This window comes from Pristiophorus japonicus, chromosome 23, assembly GCF_044704955.1.
Source record: "Pristiophorus japonicus isolate sPriJap1 chromosome 23, sPriJap1.hap1, whole genome shotgun sequence".
Taxonomy (NCBI): Eukaryota; Metazoa; Chordata; class Chondrichthyes; family Pristiophoridae; genus Pristiophorus; species Pristiophorus japonicus.
Genome location: NC_091999.1, coordinates 62,399,516 through 62,416,212, shown reverse-complemented (window position 1 = coordinate 62,416,212; position 16,697 = coordinate 62,399,516). Strand labels below are relative to the sequence as shown.

General features: G+C 43.6%; 11 non-coding genes across 11 annotated transcripts; all 11 read left to right on the top strand.

The window, feature by feature from the left end:
- Positions 1–424: 424 nt before the first annotated feature.
- On the top strand, positions 425–496 carry trnad-guc (transfer RNA aspartic acid (anticodon GUC)). The gene has a single exon. It is a non-coding gene; the product is annotated as a tRNA-Asp (tRNA).
- Positions 497–4,614: 4,118 nt separating this feature from the next.
- Positions 4,615–4,696, top strand: trnas-aga (transfer RNA serine (anticodon AGA)). The gene has a single exon. It is a non-coding gene; the product is annotated as a tRNA-Ser (tRNA).
- Positions 4,697–6,277: 1,581 nt separating this feature from the next.
- trnad-guc (transfer RNA aspartic acid (anticodon GUC)) lies at positions 6,278–6,349 on the top strand. The gene has a single exon. It is a non-coding gene; the product is annotated as a tRNA-Asp (tRNA).
- A 216-nt stretch (positions 6,350–6,565) lies between these two features.
- On the top strand, positions 6,566–6,647 carry trnas-aga (transfer RNA serine (anticodon AGA)). The gene has a single exon. It is a non-coding gene; the product is annotated as a tRNA-Ser (tRNA).
- Positions 6,648–8,228: 1,581 nt separating this feature from the next.
- On the top strand, positions 8,229–8,300 carry trnad-guc (transfer RNA aspartic acid (anticodon GUC)). Its single transcript has one exon. It is a non-coding gene; the product is annotated as a tRNA-Asp (tRNA).
- A 216-nt stretch (positions 8,301–8,516) lies between these two features.
- On the top strand, positions 8,517–8,598 carry trnas-aga (transfer RNA serine (anticodon AGA)). Its single transcript has one exon. It is a non-coding gene; the product is annotated as a tRNA-Ser (tRNA).
- A 1,872-nt stretch (positions 8,599–10,470) lies between these two features.
- On the top strand, positions 10,471–10,552 carry trnas-aga (transfer RNA serine (anticodon AGA)). Its single transcript has one exon. It is a non-coding gene; the product is annotated as a tRNA-Ser (tRNA).
- Positions 10,553–12,133: 1,581 nt separating this feature from the next.
- Positions 12,134–12,205, top strand: trnad-guc (transfer RNA aspartic acid (anticodon GUC)). Its single transcript has one exon. It is a non-coding gene; the product is annotated as a tRNA-Asp (tRNA).
- Positions 12,206–12,421: 216 nt separating this feature from the next.
- On the top strand, positions 12,422–12,503 carry trnas-aga (transfer RNA serine (anticodon AGA)). The gene has a single exon. It is a non-coding gene; the product is annotated as a tRNA-Ser (tRNA).
- A 1,866-nt stretch (positions 12,504–14,369) lies between these two features.
- Positions 14,370–14,451, top strand: trnas-aga (transfer RNA serine (anticodon AGA)). Its single transcript has one exon. It is a non-coding gene; the product is annotated as a tRNA-Ser (tRNA).
- A 1,568-nt stretch (positions 14,452–16,019) lies between these two features.
- Positions 16,020–16,091, top strand: trnad-guc (transfer RNA aspartic acid (anticodon GUC)). Its single transcript has one exon. It is a non-coding gene; the product is annotated as a tRNA-Asp (tRNA).
- Positions 16,092–16,697: the final 606 nt, after the last annotated feature.

The following is a 16,697-nucleotide window of genomic DNA, read 5'->3' as shown; positions in this document are numbered from 1 at the left end:
CAGATTCTTTGTCTGACTGGCTCTCTCTTTCCCATCATTTCGGTCTGTCCATTTCTTTGCCTGTCTCTGTTAGTCCCTGCCTCTAACCTGAGAAGTATTTCCATCATTTTCTGTTTTAGTCTCTATCTCTTTCTCTCTATCTGTCTCTCTCCTTGTCACTGTCTTTATCATTGTCTTTTTCTCACTCTTTCCCTTTCTCTCTTAATAGATCAAACACACAAATCTCTGTCTCTGTATGTGTTTTAGTCTTTTTCTCACCCAATCTGCCTCTCCTTCTCAGTCTCACACTTTCTGTCTCTCGTTGTCTCTATCTGGGTGTCTGTCTCTCCCTGTTTGTCGGTTTGTCTCTGTCTCTCAATATGTCTGTCGACTTCTCATGGTTCACAGCTCGATTCCTGCTCCGACAGAAGAGCTTTCCGTCAGTTCCTCGTTAGTATAGTGGTGAGTATCCCCGCCTGTCACGCGGGAGACCGGGGTTCAATTCCCCGACGGGGAGGCAGATGTTTCAAAATGTCGATTTTTACTTCTGTTTCTTGGTAGATACATATTAAAAATTCCAGAGCGAAATCGAACTGTGAAAATACATGTGGAGGAGTTTGCCTCTTCCAGATTTTTTGCAAACGGAGACTTTTTCAGGATTCTTTGGCCGTCTGCTGCACAGAGATGGATGACTGAGTTTTTTCTGAGTAACGTTTAAAAAGCCAGCGACACAGTAGTCGTGGCGGAGTGGTTAAGGCGATGGACTAGAAATCCATTGCGATTTTCCCGCGCAGGTTCGAAACCTGCCGACTACGATTCGCAGCATTTTTCATTCCATTTCACAATTTAACCAGTTCTCTACCAAACTGATCATGTGATAATTGGAATAACGTCCCACACCTTTCAACACTGACATTTGTTCTCATTTTTATTAATCTGCAATATTAACGATACATCCGATTAAAAAATCGCAACAATCAGTCAAAGTTGCGACACTGATTCAGCCTGTCTATCCCTCGAGATGTCTAAGGCAGCTGTGCATGCCCGTTGGTGCGTGTAAATTTTTGGTTATCTGTGTCTCTGTGTCTGTCTATCTCTATTTTTGTCTCTGTGTATGTGCAACTGTCTGTGGAAATCATCACCATGAATTTGGTATGTCCTGGAACTTATAAAAAAGACTTGGGGAAAATAATACGGTTGTGAACTTTTGTATCGGCTTTGGTTCAGTGGCAGCATTCTCGACTGAATCAGGAGTTTGTGTGTTCAAATCGCACTCCTTGGACTTGATCATATCATCTTGGCTAACACTCAAGTGCAGCACTTGGGAAATTTTGCAATGTTGAAGCTGTTGACTTTCGGATGAAATGTTAAATTGAAGCTCCGTCTGCACCCTCGGGTGGATATGAAAGGTCCCAGAGCATTACTCGAAACAGAGTAGGAGAGTTGCCCCCGTGTCAATATTCCTCAAAATGTTCGTAAATGCTCACTAAAAGACTATGTGCATGTGTTTGTATGTGGGGTTGGGGTTGAAGCCCAGTTTGTCACAGAAACAGAATCCAAGCTCTCACAGGGCCAGGATAACCGAGTGGTTATGTCGTTGGCCTTAAACTTCAAAGGGTTATCCACCGTGGGTTCTTCCCCACTCCTGGTTTCTATTTATTTTAACACAGATTTCCTCCCATTCTGATCAGTGATGTCCGATTTTCATCGGTTGAATCAACAATTTTCTGTAACTATGTGTCACTCTGAACCGATAATGAAATGAAATTGTGAAATGTATCTGTGTCGCTCGGTCTCTGCCTCACTCTCTCTCTCCACAGAGCTGTGTATGTGTTTGTATGTCTGAGTCTTTGTCTCTCTCTGTCTGACTCACTCTGTCTGTCCCTGTTTCTCCGTTTGTCTCAGTCTCTCAATCTGTCTCTTTCTCACGGTGCCCACGTCTGTTCCAATGGGATTCTCTCAGATTCTTTGTCTGACTGGCTCTCTCTTTCCCATCATTTCGGTCTGTCCATTTCTTTGCCTGTCTCTGTTAGTCCCTGCCTCTAACCTGAGAAGTATTTCCATCATTTTCTGTTTTAGTCTCTATCTCTTTCTCTCTATCTGTCTCTCTCCTTGTCACTGTCTTTATCATTGTCTTTCTCTCACTCTTTCCCTTTCTCTCTTAATAGATCAAACACACAAATCTCTGTCTCTGTATGTGTTTGAGTCTTTTTCTCACCCAATCTGCCTCTCCTTCTCAGTCTCACACTTTCTGTCTCTCGTTGTCTCTATCTCGGTGTCTGTCTCTCCCTGTTTGTCGGTTTGTCTCTGTCTCTCAATGTGTCTGTCGACTTCTCATGGTGTCCAGTTCTGTTCACAGCTCGATTCCTGCTCCGACAGCGGAACTATCCGTCAGTTCCTCGTTAGTATAGTGGTGAGTATCCCCGCCTGTCACGTGGGAGACCGGGTTTCAATTCCCCGACGGGGAGGCAGATGTTTCAAAATGTTGATTTTTACTTCTGTTTCTTGGTATATACATATTAAAAATTCCAGAGCGAAATCGAACTGTGAAAATACAGGTAGAGGAGTTTGCCTCTTCCAGATTTTTAGCAAACGGAGACTTTTTCAGGATTCTTTGGCCATCTGCTGCACAGAGATGGATGACTGAGTTTTTTCTGAGTAACGTTTAAAAAGCCAGCGACACAGTAGTCGTGGCGGAGTGGTTAAGGCGATGGACTAGAAATCCATTGGGATTTTCCCGCGGAGGTTCGAATCCTGCCGACTACGATTCTCAGCATTTTTCATTCCATTTCACAATTTAACCAGTTCGCTACCAAACTGATCATGTGATAATTGGAATAACGTCCCACACCTTTCAACACTGACATTTGTTCTCATTTTTATTCATCTGCAATATTCACGATACATCCGATTAAAAAATCGCAGCAATCAGTCATAGTTGCGACAGTGATTCAGCCTGTCTATCCCTCGAGATGTCTAAGGCAGCTGTGCATGCCCGTTGGTGCGTGTAAATTTTTGGTTATCTGTGTCTCTGTGTCTGTCTATCTCTATTTTTGTCTCTGTGTATGTGCAACTGTCTGTGGAAATCATCACCATGAATTTGGTATGTCCTGGAACTTATAAAAAAGACTTGGGGAAAATAATACGGTTGTGAACTTTTGTATCGGCTTTGGTTCAGTGGCAGCATTCTCGACTGAATCAGGAGTTTATGTCTTCAAGTCGCACTCCTTGGACTTGAGCATATCATCTTGGCTAACACTCAAGTGCAGCACTTGGGGAATTTTGCAATGTTGAAGCTGTTGACTTTCGGATGAAATGTTAAATTGAAGCTCCGTCTGCACCCTCGGGTGGATATGAAAGGTCCCAGAGCATTACTCGAAACAGAGTAGGAGAGTTGCCCCCGTGTCAATATTCCTCAAAATGTTCGTAAATGCTCACTAAAAGACTATGTGCATGTGTTTGTATGTGGGGTTGGGGTTGAAGCCCAGTTTGTCACAGAAACAGAATCCAAGCTCTCACAGGGCCAGGATAACCGAGTGGTTATGTCGTTGGCCTTAAACTTCAAAGGGTTTTCCACCGTGGGTTCTTCCCCACTCCTGGTTTCTATTTATTTTAACACAGATTTCCTCCCATTCTGATCAGTGATGTCCGATTTTCATCGGTTGAATCAACAATTTTCTGTAACTATGTGTCACTCTGAACCGATAATAAAATGAAATTGTGAAATGTATCTGTGTCGCTCGGTCTCTGCCTCTCTCTCTCTCTCCACAGAGCTGTGTATGTGTTTGTATGTCTGAGTCTTTGTCTCTCTCTGTCTGACTCACTCTGTCTGTCCCTGTTTCTCCGTTTGTCTCAGTCTCTCAATCTGTCTCTTTCTCACGGTGCCCACGTCTGTTCCAATGGGATTCTCTCAGATTCTTTGTCTGACTGGCTCTCTCTTTCCCATCATTTCGGTCTGTCCATTTCTTTGCCTGTCTCTGTTAGTCCCTGCCTCTAACCTGAGAAGTATTTCCATCATTTTCTGTATTAGTCTCTATCTCTTTCTCTCTATCTGTCTCTCTCCTTGTCACTGTCTTTATCATTTTCTTTCTCTCACTCTTTCCCTTTCTCTCTTAATAGATCAAACACACAAATCTCTGTCTCTGTATGTGTTTGAGTCTTTTTCTCACCCAATCTGCCTCTCCTTCTCAGTCTCACACTTTCTGTCTCTCGTTGTGTCTATCTCGGTGTCTGTCTCTCCCTGTTTGTCGGTTTGTCTCTGTCTCTCAATGTGTCTGTCGACTTCTCATGGTGTCCAGTTCTGTTCACAGCTCGATTCCTGCTCCGACAGCGGAGCTATCCGTCAGTTCCTCGTTAGTATAGTGGTGAGTATCCCCGTCTGTCACGCGGGAGACCGGGTTTCAATTCCCCGACGGGGAGGCAGATGTTTCAAAATGTTGATTTTTACTTCTGTTTCTTCTCAGATACATATTAAAAATTCCAGAGCGAAATCGAACTGTGAAAATACAGGTAGAGGAGTTTGCCTCTTCCAGATTTTTAGCAAACGGAGACTTTTTCAGGATTCTTTGGCCGTCTGCTGCACAGAGATGGATGACTGAGTTTTTTCTGAGTAACGTTTAAAAAGCCAGCGACACAGTAGTCGTGGCCGAGTGGTTAAGGCGATGGATTAGAAATCCATTGGGATTTTCCCGCGCAGGTTCGAATCCTGCCGACTACGATTCGCAGCATTTTTCATTCCATTTCACAATTTAACCAGTTCGCGACCAAACTGATCATGTGATAATTGGAATAACGTCCCACACCTTTCAACACTGACATTTGTTCTCATTTTTATTAATCTGCAATATTCACGATACATCCGATTAAAAAATCGCAGCAATCAGTCATAGTTGCGACAGTGATTCAGCCTGTCTATCCCTCGAGATGTCTAAGGCAGCTGTGCATGCCCGTTGGTGCGTGTAAATTTTTGGTTATCTGTTTCTCTTTGTCTGTCTATCTCTATTTTTGTCTCTGTGTATGTGCAACTGTCTGTGGAAATCATCACCATGAATTTGGTATGTCCTGGAACTTATAAAAAAGACTTGGGGAAAATAATACGGTTGTGAACTTTTGTATCGGCTTTGGTTCAGTGGCAGCATTCTCGACTGAATCAGGAGTTTGTGTCTTCAAGTCGCACTCCTTGGACTTGAGCATATCATCTTGGCTAACACTCAAGTGCAGCACTTGGGGAATTTTGCAATGTTGAAGCTGTTGACTTTCGGATGAAATGTTAAATTGAAGCTCCGTCTGCACCCTCGGGTGGATATGAAAGGTCCCAGAGCATTACTCGAAACAGAGTAGGAGAGTTGCCCCCGTGTCAATATTCCTCAAAATGTTCGTAAATGCTCACTAAAAGACTATGTGCATGTGTTTGTATGTGGGGTTGGTGTTGAAGCCCAGTTTGTCACAGAGACAGAATCCAAGCTCTCACAGGGCCAGGATAACCGAGTGGTTATGTCGTTGGCCTTAAACTTCAAAGGGTTTTCCACCGTGGGTTCTTCCCCACTCCTGGTTTCTATTTATTTTAACACAGATTTCCTCCCATTCTGATCAGTGATGTCCGATTTTCATCGGTTGAATCAACAATTTTCTGTAACTATGTGTCACTCTGAACCGATAATGAAATGAAATTGTGAAATGAATCTGTGTCGCTCGGTCTCTGCCTCTCTCTCTCTCTCCACAGAGCTGTGTATGTGTTTGTATGTCTGAGTCTTTGTCCCTCTCAGTCTGACTCACTCTGTCTGTCCCTGTTTCTCCGTTTGTCTCAGTCTCTCAATCTGTCTCTTTCTCACGGTGCCCACGTCTGTTCCAATGGGATTCTCTCAGATTCTTTGTCTGACTGGCTCTCTCTTTCCCATCATTTCGGTCTGTCCATTTCTTTGCCTGTCTCTGTTAGTCCCTGCCTCTAACCTGAGAAGTATTTCCATCATTTTCTGTTTTAGTCTCTATCTCTTTCTCTCTATCTGTCTCTCTCCTTGTCACTGTCTTTATCATTGTCTTTCTCTCACTCTTTCCCTTTCTCTCTTAATAGATCAAACACACAAATCTCTGTCTCTGTATGTGTTTGAGTCTTTTTCTCACCCAATCTGCCTCTCCTTCTCAGTCTCACACTTTCTGTCTCTCGTTGTCTCTATCTCGGTGTCTGTCTCTCCCTGTTTGTCCGTTTGTATCTGTCTCTCAATGTGTCTGTCGACTTCTCATGGTGTCCAGTTCTGTTCACAGCTCGATTCCTGCTCCGACAGAGGAGCTATCCGTCAGTTCCTCGTTAGTATAGTGGTAAGTATCCCCGCCTGTCACGTGGGAGACCGGGGTTCAATTCCCCGACGGGGAGGCAGATGTTTCAAAATGTTCATTTTTACTTCTGTTTCTTGGTAGATACATATTAAAAATTCCAGAGCGAAATCGAACTGTGAAAATACAGGTAGAGGAGTTTGCCTCTTCCAGATTTTTAGCAAACGGAGACTTTTTCAGGATTCTTTGGCCGTCTGCTGCACAGGGATGGATGACTGAGTTTTTTCTGAGTAACGTTTAAAAAGCCAGCGACACAGTAGTCGTGGCCGAGTGGTTAAGGCGATGGATTAGAAATCCATTGGGATTTTCCCGCGCAGGTTCGAATCCTGCCGACTACGATTCGCAGCATTTTTCATTCCATTTCACAATTTAACCAGTTCGCGACCAAACTGATCATGTGATAATTGGAATAACGTCCCACACCTTTCAACACTGACATTTGTTCTCATTTTTATTAATCTGCAATATTCACGATACATCCGATTAAAAAATCGCAGCAATCAGTCATAGTTGCGACAGTGATTCAGCCTGTCTATCCCTCGAGATGTCTAAGGCAGCTGTGCATGCCCGTTGGTGCGTGTAAATTTTTGGTTATCTGTTTCTCTTTGTCTGTCTATCTCTATTTTTGTCTCTGTGTATGTGCAACTGTCTGTGGAAATCATCACCATGAATTTGGTATGTCCTGGAACTTATAAAAAAGACTTGGGGAAAATAATACGGTTGTGAACTTTTGTATCGGCTTTGGTTCAGTGGCAGCATTCTCGACTGAATCAGGAGTTTGTGTCTTCAAGTCGCACTCCTTGGACTTGAGCATATCATCTTGGCTAACACTCAAGTGCAGCACTTGGGGAATTTTGCAATGTTGAAGCTGTTGACTTTCGGATGAAATGTTAAATTGAAGCTCCGTCTGCACCCTCGGGTGGATATGAAAGGTCCCAGAGCATTACTCGAAACAGAGTAGGAGAGTTGCCCCCGTGTCAATATTCCTCAAAATGTTCGTAAATGCTCACTAAAAGACTATGTGCATGTGTTTGTATGTGGGGTTGGTGTTGAAGCCCAGTTTGTCACAGAGACAGAATCCAAGCTCTCACAGGGCCAGGATAACCGAGTGGTTATGTCGTTGGCCTTAAACTTCAAAGGGTTTTCCACCGTGGGTTCTTCCCCACTCCTGGTTTCTATTTATTTTAACACAGATTTCCTCCCATTCTGATCAGTGATGTCCGATTTTCATCGGTTGAATCAACAATTTTCTGTAACTATGTGTCACTCTGAACCGATAATGAAATGAAATTGTGAAATGAATCTGTGTCGGTCGGTCTCTGCCTCTCTCTCTCTCTCCACAGAGCTGTGTATGTGTTTGTATGTCTGAGTCTTTGTCTCTCTCAGTCTGACTCACTCTGTCTGTCCCTGTTTCTCCGTTTGTCTCAGTCTCTCAATCTGTCTCTTTATCACGGTGCCCACGTCTGTTCCAATGGGATTCTCTCAGATTCTTTGTCTGACTGGCTCTCTCTTTCCCATCATTTCGGTCTGTCCATTTCTTTGCCTGTCTCTGTTAGTCCCTGCCTCTAACCTGAGAAGTATTTCCATCATTTTCTGTTTTAGTCTCTATCTCTTTCTCTCTATCTGTCTCTCTCCTTGTCACTGTCTTTATCATTGTCTTTCTCTCACTCTTTCCCTTTCTCTCTTAATAGATCAAACACACAAATCTCTGTCTCTGTATGTGTTTGAGTCTTTTTCTCACCCAATCTGCCTCTCCTTCTCAGTCTCACACTTTCTGTCTCTCGTTGTCTCTATCTCGGTGTCTGTCTCTCCCTGTTTGTCGGTTTGTCTCTGTCTCTCAATGTGTCTGTCGACTTCTCATGGTGTCCAGTTCTGTTCACAGCTCGATTCCTGCTCCGACAGAGCAGCTCTCCGTCAGTTCCTCGTTAGTATAGTGGTGAGTATCCCCGCCTGTCACGCGGGAGACCGGGGTTCAATTCCCCGACGGGGAGGCAGATGTTTCAAAATGTTGATTTTTACTTCTGTTTCTTGGTAGATACATATTAAAAATTCCAGAGCGAAATCGAACTGTGAAAATACAGGGAGAGGAGTTTGCCTCTTCCAGATTTTTAGCAAACGGAGACTTTTTCAGGATTCTTTGGCCGTCTGCTGCACAGAGATGGATGACTGAGTTTTTTCTGAGTAACGTTTAAAAAGCCAGCGACACAGTAGTCGTGGCCGAGTGGTTAAGGCGATGGACTAGAAATCCATTGGGATTTTCCCGCGCAGGTTCGAATCCTGCCGACTACGATTCTCAGCATTTTTCATTCCATTTCACAATTTAACCAGTTCTCTACCAAACTGATCATGTGATAATTGGAATAACGTCCCACACCTTTCAACACTGACATTTGTTCTCATTTTTATTAATCTGCAATATTCACGATACATCCGATTAAAAAATCGCAACATTCAGTCAAAGTTGCGACAGTGATTCAGCCTGTCTATCCCTCGAGATGTCTGAGGCATCTGTGCATGCCCGTTGGTGCGTGTAAATTTTTGGTTATGTGTGTCTCTGTGTCTGTCTATCTCTATTTTTGTCTCTGTGTATGTGCAACTATCTGTGGAAATCATCACCATGAATTTGGTATGTCCTGGAACTTATAAAAAAGACTTGGGGAAAATAATACGGTTGTGAACTTTTGTATCGGCTTTGGTTCAGTGGCAGCATTCTCGACTGAATCAGGAGTTTGTGTGTTCAAGTCGCACTCCTTGGACTTGAGCATATCATCTTGGCTAACACTCAAGTGCAGCACTTGGGGAATTTTGCAATGTTGAAGCTGTTGACTTTCGGATGAAATGTTAAATTGAAGCTCCGTCTGCACCCTCGGGTGGATATGAAAGGTCCCAGAGCATTACTCGAAACAGAATAGGAGAGTTGCCCCCGTGTCAATATTCCTCAAAATGTTCGTAAATGCTCACTAAAAGACTATGTGCATGTGTTTGTATGTGGTGTTGGGGTTGAAGCCCAGTTTGTCACAGAGACAGAATCCAAGCTCTCACAGGGCCAGGATAACCGAGTGGTTATGTCGTTGGCCTTAAACCTCAAAGGGTTTTCCACCGTGGGTTCTTCCCCACTCCTGGTTTCTATTTATTTTAACACAGATTTCCTCCCATTCTGATCAGTGATGTCCGATTTTCATCGGTTGAATCAACAATTTTCTGTAACTATGTGTCACTCTGAACCGATAATGAAATGAAATTGTGAAATGTATCTGTGTCGCTCGGTCTCTGCCTCTCTCTCTCTCTCCACAGAGCTGTGTATGTGTTTGTATGTCTGAGTCTTTGTCTCTCTCAGTCTGACTCACTCTGTCTGTCCCTGGTTCTCCGTTTGTCTCAAGTCTCTCAATCTGTCTCTTTCTCACGGTGCCCACGTCTGTTCCAATGGGATTCTCTCAGATTCTTTGTCTGACTGGCTCTCTCTTTCCCATCATTTCGGTCTGTCCATTTCTTTGCCTGTCTCTGTTAGTCCCTGCCTCTAACCTGAGAAGTATTTCCATCATTTTCTGTTTTAGTCTCTATCTCTTTCTCTCTATCTGTCTCTCTCCTTGTCACTGTCTTTATCATTGTCTTTCTCTCACTCTTTCCCTTTCTCTCTTAATAGATCAAACACACAAATCTCTGTCTCTGTATGTGTTTGAGTCTTTTTCTCACCCAATCTGCCTCTCCTTCTCAGTCTCACACTTTCTGTCTCTCGTTGTCTCTATCTCAGTGTCTGTCTCTCCCTGTTTGTCGGTTTGTCTCTGTCTCTCAATGTGTCTGTCGACTTCTCATGGTGTCCAGTTCTGTTCACAGCTCGATTCCTGCTCCGACAGTTTAATTGCCCGTCAGTTCCTCGTTAGTAAAGTGGTGAATATCCCTGCCTGTCACGCGGGAGATCGGGGTTCAATTACCCGACGGGGAGGCAGTTGTTTCAAAATGTTGAATTTTACATCTGTTTCTTGGTCGAGATACATATTAAAAATTCCAGAGCGAAATCGAACTGTGAAAATACAGGGAGAGGAGTTTTCCTCTTCCAGATTTTTAGCAAACGGAGACTTTTTCAGGATTCTTTGGCCGTCTGCTGCACAGAGATGGATGACTGAGTTTTTTCTGAGTAACGTTTAAAAAGCCAGCGACACAGTAGTCGTGGCCGAGTGGTTAAGGCAATGGACTAGAAATCCATTGGGATTTTCCCGCGCAGGTTCGAATCCTGCCGACTACGATTCGCAGCATTTTTCATTCTATTTCACAATTTAACCAGTTCTCTCCCAAACTGATCATGTGATAATTGGAATAACGTCCCACACCTTTCAACACTGACATTTGTTCTCATTTTTATTAATCTGCAATATTCACGATACATCCGATTAAAAAATCGCAACAATCATTTAAAGTTGCGACACTGATTCAGCCTGTCTGTCCCTCGAGATGTCTAAGGCAGCTGTGCATGCCCGTTGGTGCGTGTAAATTTTTGGTTATGTGTGTCTCTGTGTCTGTGTAGCTCTATTTTTGTCTCTGTGTATGTGCAACTGTCTGTGGAAATCATCACCATGAATTTGGTATGTCCTGGAACTTATAAAAAAGACTTGTGGAAAATAATACGGTTGTGAACTTTTGTATCGGCTTTGGTTCAGTGGCAGCATTCTCGACTGAATCAGGAGTTTGTGTGTTCAAGTCGCACTCCTTGGAATTGAGCATATCATCTTGGCTAGCACTCAAGTGCAGAACTTGGGGAATTTTGCAATGTTGAAGCTGTTGACTTTCGGATGAAATGTTAAATTGAAGCTCCGTCTGCACCCTCGGGTGGATATGAACGGTCCCAGAGCATTATTCGAAACAGAGTAGGAGTGTTGCCCTTGTGTAAATATTACTAAAAATGTTCGTAAATGCTCACTAAAAGACTATGTGCATGTGTTTGTATGTGGGGTTGGTGTTGAAGCCCAGTTTGTCACAGAGACAGAATCCAAGCTCTCACAGGGCCAGGATAACCGAGTGGTTATGTCGTTGGCCTTAAACTTCAAAGGGTTTTCCACCGTGGGTTCTTACCCACTCCTGGTTTCTATTTATTTTAACACAGATTTCCTCCCATTCTGATCAGTGATGTCCGATTTTCATCGGTTGAATCAACAATTTTCTGTAACTATGTGTCACTCTGAACCGATAATGAAATGAAATTGTGAAATGTATCTGTGTCGCTCGGTCTCTGCCTCTCTCTCTCTCTCCACAGAGCTGTGTATGTGTTTGTATGTCTTAGTCTTTGTCTCTCTCAGTCTGACTCACTCTGTCTGTCCCTGTTTCTCCGTTTGTCTCAGTCTCTCAATCTGTCTCTTTCTCACGGTGCCCACGTCTGTTCCAATGGGATTCTCTCAGATTCTTTGTCTGACTGGCTCTCTCTTTCCCATCATTTCGGTCTGTCCATTTCTTTGCCTGTCTCTGTTAGTCCCTGCCTCTAACCTGAGAAGTATTTCCATCATTTTCTGTTTTAGTCTCTATCTCTTTCTCTCTATCTGTCTCTCTCCTTGTCACTGTCTTTATCATTGTCTTTCTCTCACTCTTTCCCTTTCTCTCTTAATAGATCAAACACACAGATCTCTGTCTCTGCATGTGTTTGAGTCTTTTTCTCACCCAATCTGCCTCTCCTTCTCAGTCTCACACTTTCTGTCTATCGTTGTCTCTATCTCGGTGTCTGTCTCTCCCTGTTTGTCGGTTTGTATCTGTCTCTCAATGTGTCTGTCGACTTCTCATGGTGTCCAGTTCTGTTCACAGCTCGATTCCTGCTCCGACAGAGCAGCTATCCGTCAGTTCCTCGTTAATATAGTGGTAAGTATCCCCGCCTGTCACGCGGGAGACCGGGGTTCAATTCCCCGACGGGGAGGCAGATGTTTCAAAATGTTGATTTTTACTTCTGTTTCTTGGTAGATACATATTAAAAATTCCAGAGCGAAATCGAACTGTGAAAATACATGTGGAGGAGTTTGCCTCTTCCAGATTTTTAGCAAACGGAGACTTTTTCAGGATTCTTTGGCCGTCTGCTGCACAGAGATGGATGACTGAGTTTTTTCTGAGTAACGTTTAAAAAGCCAGCGACACAGTAGTCGTGGCCGAGTGGTTAAGGCGATGGACTAGAACTCCATTGGGATTTTCCCACGCAGGTTCGAATCCTGCCGACTACGATTCTCAGCATTTTTCATTCCATTTCACAATTTCACCAGTTCTCTCCCAAACTGATCATGTGATAATTGGAACAACGTCCCACACCTTTCAACACTGACATTTGTTCTCATTTTTATTAATCTGCAATATTCACGATACATCCGATTAAAAAATCGCAACAATCAGTCATAGTTGCGACAGTGATTCAGCCTGTCCATCCCTCGAGATGTCTAAGGCAGCTGTGCATGCACGTTGGTGCGTGTAAATTTTTGGTTATCTGTTTCTCTTTGTCTGTCTATCTCTATTTTTGTCTCTGTGTATGTGCAACTGTCTGTGGAAATCATCACCATGAATTTGGTATGTCCTGGAACTTATAAAAAAGACTTGGGGAAAATAATACGGTTGTGAACTTTTGTATCGGCTTTGGTTCAGTGGCAGCATTCTCGACTGAATCAGGAGTTTGTGTGTTCAAGTCGCACTCCTTGGACTTGAGCATATCATCTTGGCTAACACTCAAGTGCAGCACTTGGGGAATTTTGCAATGTTGAAGCTGTTGACTTTCGGATGAAATGTTAAATTGAAGCTCCGTCTGCACCCTCGGGTGGATATGAAGGTCCCAGAGCATTACTCGAAACAGAGTAGGAGAGTTGCCCCCGTGTCAATATTCCTCAAAATGTTCGTAAATGCTCACTAAAAGACTATGTGCATGTGTTTGTATGTGGGGTTGAGGTTGAAGCCCAGTTTGTCACAGAGACAGAATCCAAACTCTCACAGGGCCAGGATAACCGAGTGGTTATGTCGTTGGCCTTAAACTTCAAAGGGTTTTCCACCGTGGGTTCTTCCCCACTCCTGGTTTCTATTTATTTTACACAGATTTCCTCCCATTCTCATCAGTGATGTCCGATTTTCATCGGTTGAATCAACAATTTTGTGTAACTATGTGTCACTCTGAACCGATAATGAAATGAAATTGTGAAATGTATCTGTGTCGCTCGGTCTCTGCCTCTCTCTCTCTCTACACAGAGCTGTGTATGTGTTTGTATGTCTGAGTCTTTGTCTCTCTCAGTCTGCTCACTCTGTCTGTCCCTGTTTCTCCGTTTGTCTCAGTCTCTCAATCTGTCTCTTTCTCACGGTGCCCACGTCTGTTCCAATGGGATTCTCTCAGATTCTTTGTCTGACTGGCTCTCTCTTTCCCATCATTTCGGTCTGTCCATTTCTTTGCCTGTCTCTGTTAGTTCCTGCCTCTAACCTGAGAAGTATTTCCATCATTTTCTGTTTTAGTCTCTATCTCTTTCTCTCTATCTGTCTCTCTCATTGTCACTGTCTTTATCATTGTCTTTCTCTCACTCTTTCCCTTTCTCTCTTAATAGATCAAACACACAAATCTCTGTCTCTGTATGTGTTTGAGTCTTTTTCTCACCCACTCTGCCTCTCCTTCTCAGTCTCACACTTTCTGTCTCTCGTTGTCTCTATCTCGGTGTCTGTCTCTCCCTGTTTGTCGGTTTGTCTCTGTCTCTCAATGTGTCTGTCGACTTCTCATGGTGTCCAGTTCTGTTCACAGCTCGATTCCTGCTCCGACAGAGCAGCTATCCGTCAGTTCCTCGTTAGTATAGTGGTGACTATCCCCGCCTGTCACGCGGGAGACCGGGGTTCAATTCCCCGACAGGGAGGCAGATGTTTCAAAATGTTGATTTTTACTTCTGTTTCTTGGTAGATACATATTAAAAATTCCAGAGCGAAATCGAACTGTGAAAATACATGTGGAGGAGTTTGCCTCTTCCAGATTTTTAGCAAACGGAGACTTTTTCAGGATTCTTTGGCCGTCTGCTGCACAGAGATGGATGACTGAGTTTTTTCTGAGTAACGTTTAAAAAGCCAGCGACACAGTAGTCGTGGCCGAGTGGTTAAGGCGATGGACTAGAAATCCATTGGGATTTTCCCGCGCAGGTTCGAATCCTGCCGACTACGATTCGCAGCATTTTTCATTCCATTTCACAATTTAACCAGTTCTCCACCAAACTGATCATGTGATAATTGGAATAACGTCCCACACCTTTCAACACTGACATTTGTTCTCATTTTTATTCATCTGCAATATTCACGATACATCCGATTGGAAAATCGCAACAATCAGTCAAATTTGCGACAGTGATTCAGCCTGTCTATCCCTCGAGATGTCTAAGGCAGCTGTGCATGCCCCTTGGTGCGTGTAAATTTTTGGTTATGTGTGTCTCTGTGTCTGTCTATCTCTATTTTTGCCTCTGTGCATGTTCACCTGTCTGTGGAAATCATCACCATGAATTTGGTATGTCCTGGAACTTATAAAAAAGACTTGGGGAAAATAATACGGTTGTGAACTTTTGTATCGGCTTTGGTTCAGTGGCAGCATTCTCGACTGAATCAGGAGTTTGTGTGTTCAAGTCGCACTCCTTGGACTTGAGCATATCATCTTGGCTAACACTCAAGTGCAGCACTTGGGGAATTTTGCAATGTTGAAGCTGTTGACTTTCGGATGAAATGTTAAATTGAAGCTCCGTCTGCACCCTCGGGTGGATATGAAGGTCCCAGAGCATTACTCGAAACAGAGTAGGAGAGTTGCCCCCGTGTCAATATTCCTCAAAATGTTCGTAAATGCTCACTAAAAGACTATGTGCATGTGCTTGTATGTGGGGTTGGGGTTGAAGCCCAGTTTGTCACAGAGACAGAATCCAAACTCTCACAGGGCCAGGATAACCGAGTGGTTATGTCGTTGGCCTTAAACTTCAAAGGGTTTTCCACCGTGGGTTCTTCCCCACTCCTGGTTTCTATTTATTTTAACACAGATTTCCTCCCATTCTGATCAGTGATGTCCGATTTTCATCGGTTGAATCAACAATTTTCTGTAACTATGTGTCACTCTGAACCGATAATGAAATGAAATTGTGAAATGTATCTGTGTCGCTCGGTCTCTGCCTCTCTCTCTCTCTCCACAGAGCTGTGTATGTGTTTGTATGTCTGAGTCTTTGTCTCTCTCAGTCTGACTCATTCTGTCTGTCCCTGTTTCTCCGTTTTTCTCAGTCTCTCAATCTGTCTCTTTCTCACGGTGCCCACGTCTGTTCCAATGGGATTCTCTCAGATTCTTTGTCTGACTGGCTCTCTCTTTCCCATCATTTCGGTCTGTCCATTTCTTTGCCTGTCTCTGTTAGTCCCTGCCTCTAACCTGAGAAGTATTTCCATCATTTTCTGTTTTAGTCTCTATCTCTTTCTCTCTATCTGTCTCTCTCCTTGTCACTGTCTTTATCATTGTCTTTCTCTCACTCTTTCCCTTTCTCTCTTAATAGATCAAACACACAAATCTCTGTCTCTGTATGTGTTTGAGTCTTTTTCTCACCCAATCTGCCTCTCCTTCTCAGTCTCACACTTTCTGTCTCTCGTTGTCTCTATCTGGGTGTCTGTCTCTCCCTGTTTGTCGGTTTGTCTCTGTCTCTCAATGTGTCTGTCGACTTCTCATGGTTCACAGCTCGATTCCTGCTCCGACAGAAGAGCTTTCCGTCAGTTCCTCGTTAGTATAGTGGTGAGTATCCCCGCCTGTCACGCGGGAGACCGGGGTTCAATTCCCCGACGGGGAGGCAGATGTTTCAAAATGTTGATTTTTACTTCTGTTTCTTGGTAGATACATATTAAAAATTCCAGAGCGAAATCGAACTGTGAAAATACATGTGGAGGAGTTTGCCTCTTCCAGATTTTTTGCAAACGGAGACTTTTTCAGGATTCTTTGGCCGTCTGCTGCACAGAGATGGATGACTGAGTTTTTTCTGAGTAACGTTTAAAAAGCCAGCGACACAGTAGTCGTGGCGGAGTGGTTAAGGCGATGGACTAGAAATCTATTGCGATTTTCCCGCGCAGGTTCGAAACCTGCCGACTACGATTCGCAGCATTTTTCATTCCATTTCACAATTTAACCAGTTCTCTACCAAACTGATCATGTGATAATTGGAATAAGGTCCCACACCTTTCAACACTGACATTTGTTCTCATTTTTATTAATCTGCAATATTCACGATACATCCGATTAAAAAATCGCAACAATCAGTCAAAGTTGCGACACTGATTCAGCCTGTCTATCCCTCGAGATGTCTAAGGCAGCTGTGCATGCCCGTTGGTGCGTGTAAATTTTTGGTTATCTGTGTCTCTGTGTCTGTCTATCTCTATTTTTGTCTCTGTGTATGTGCAAC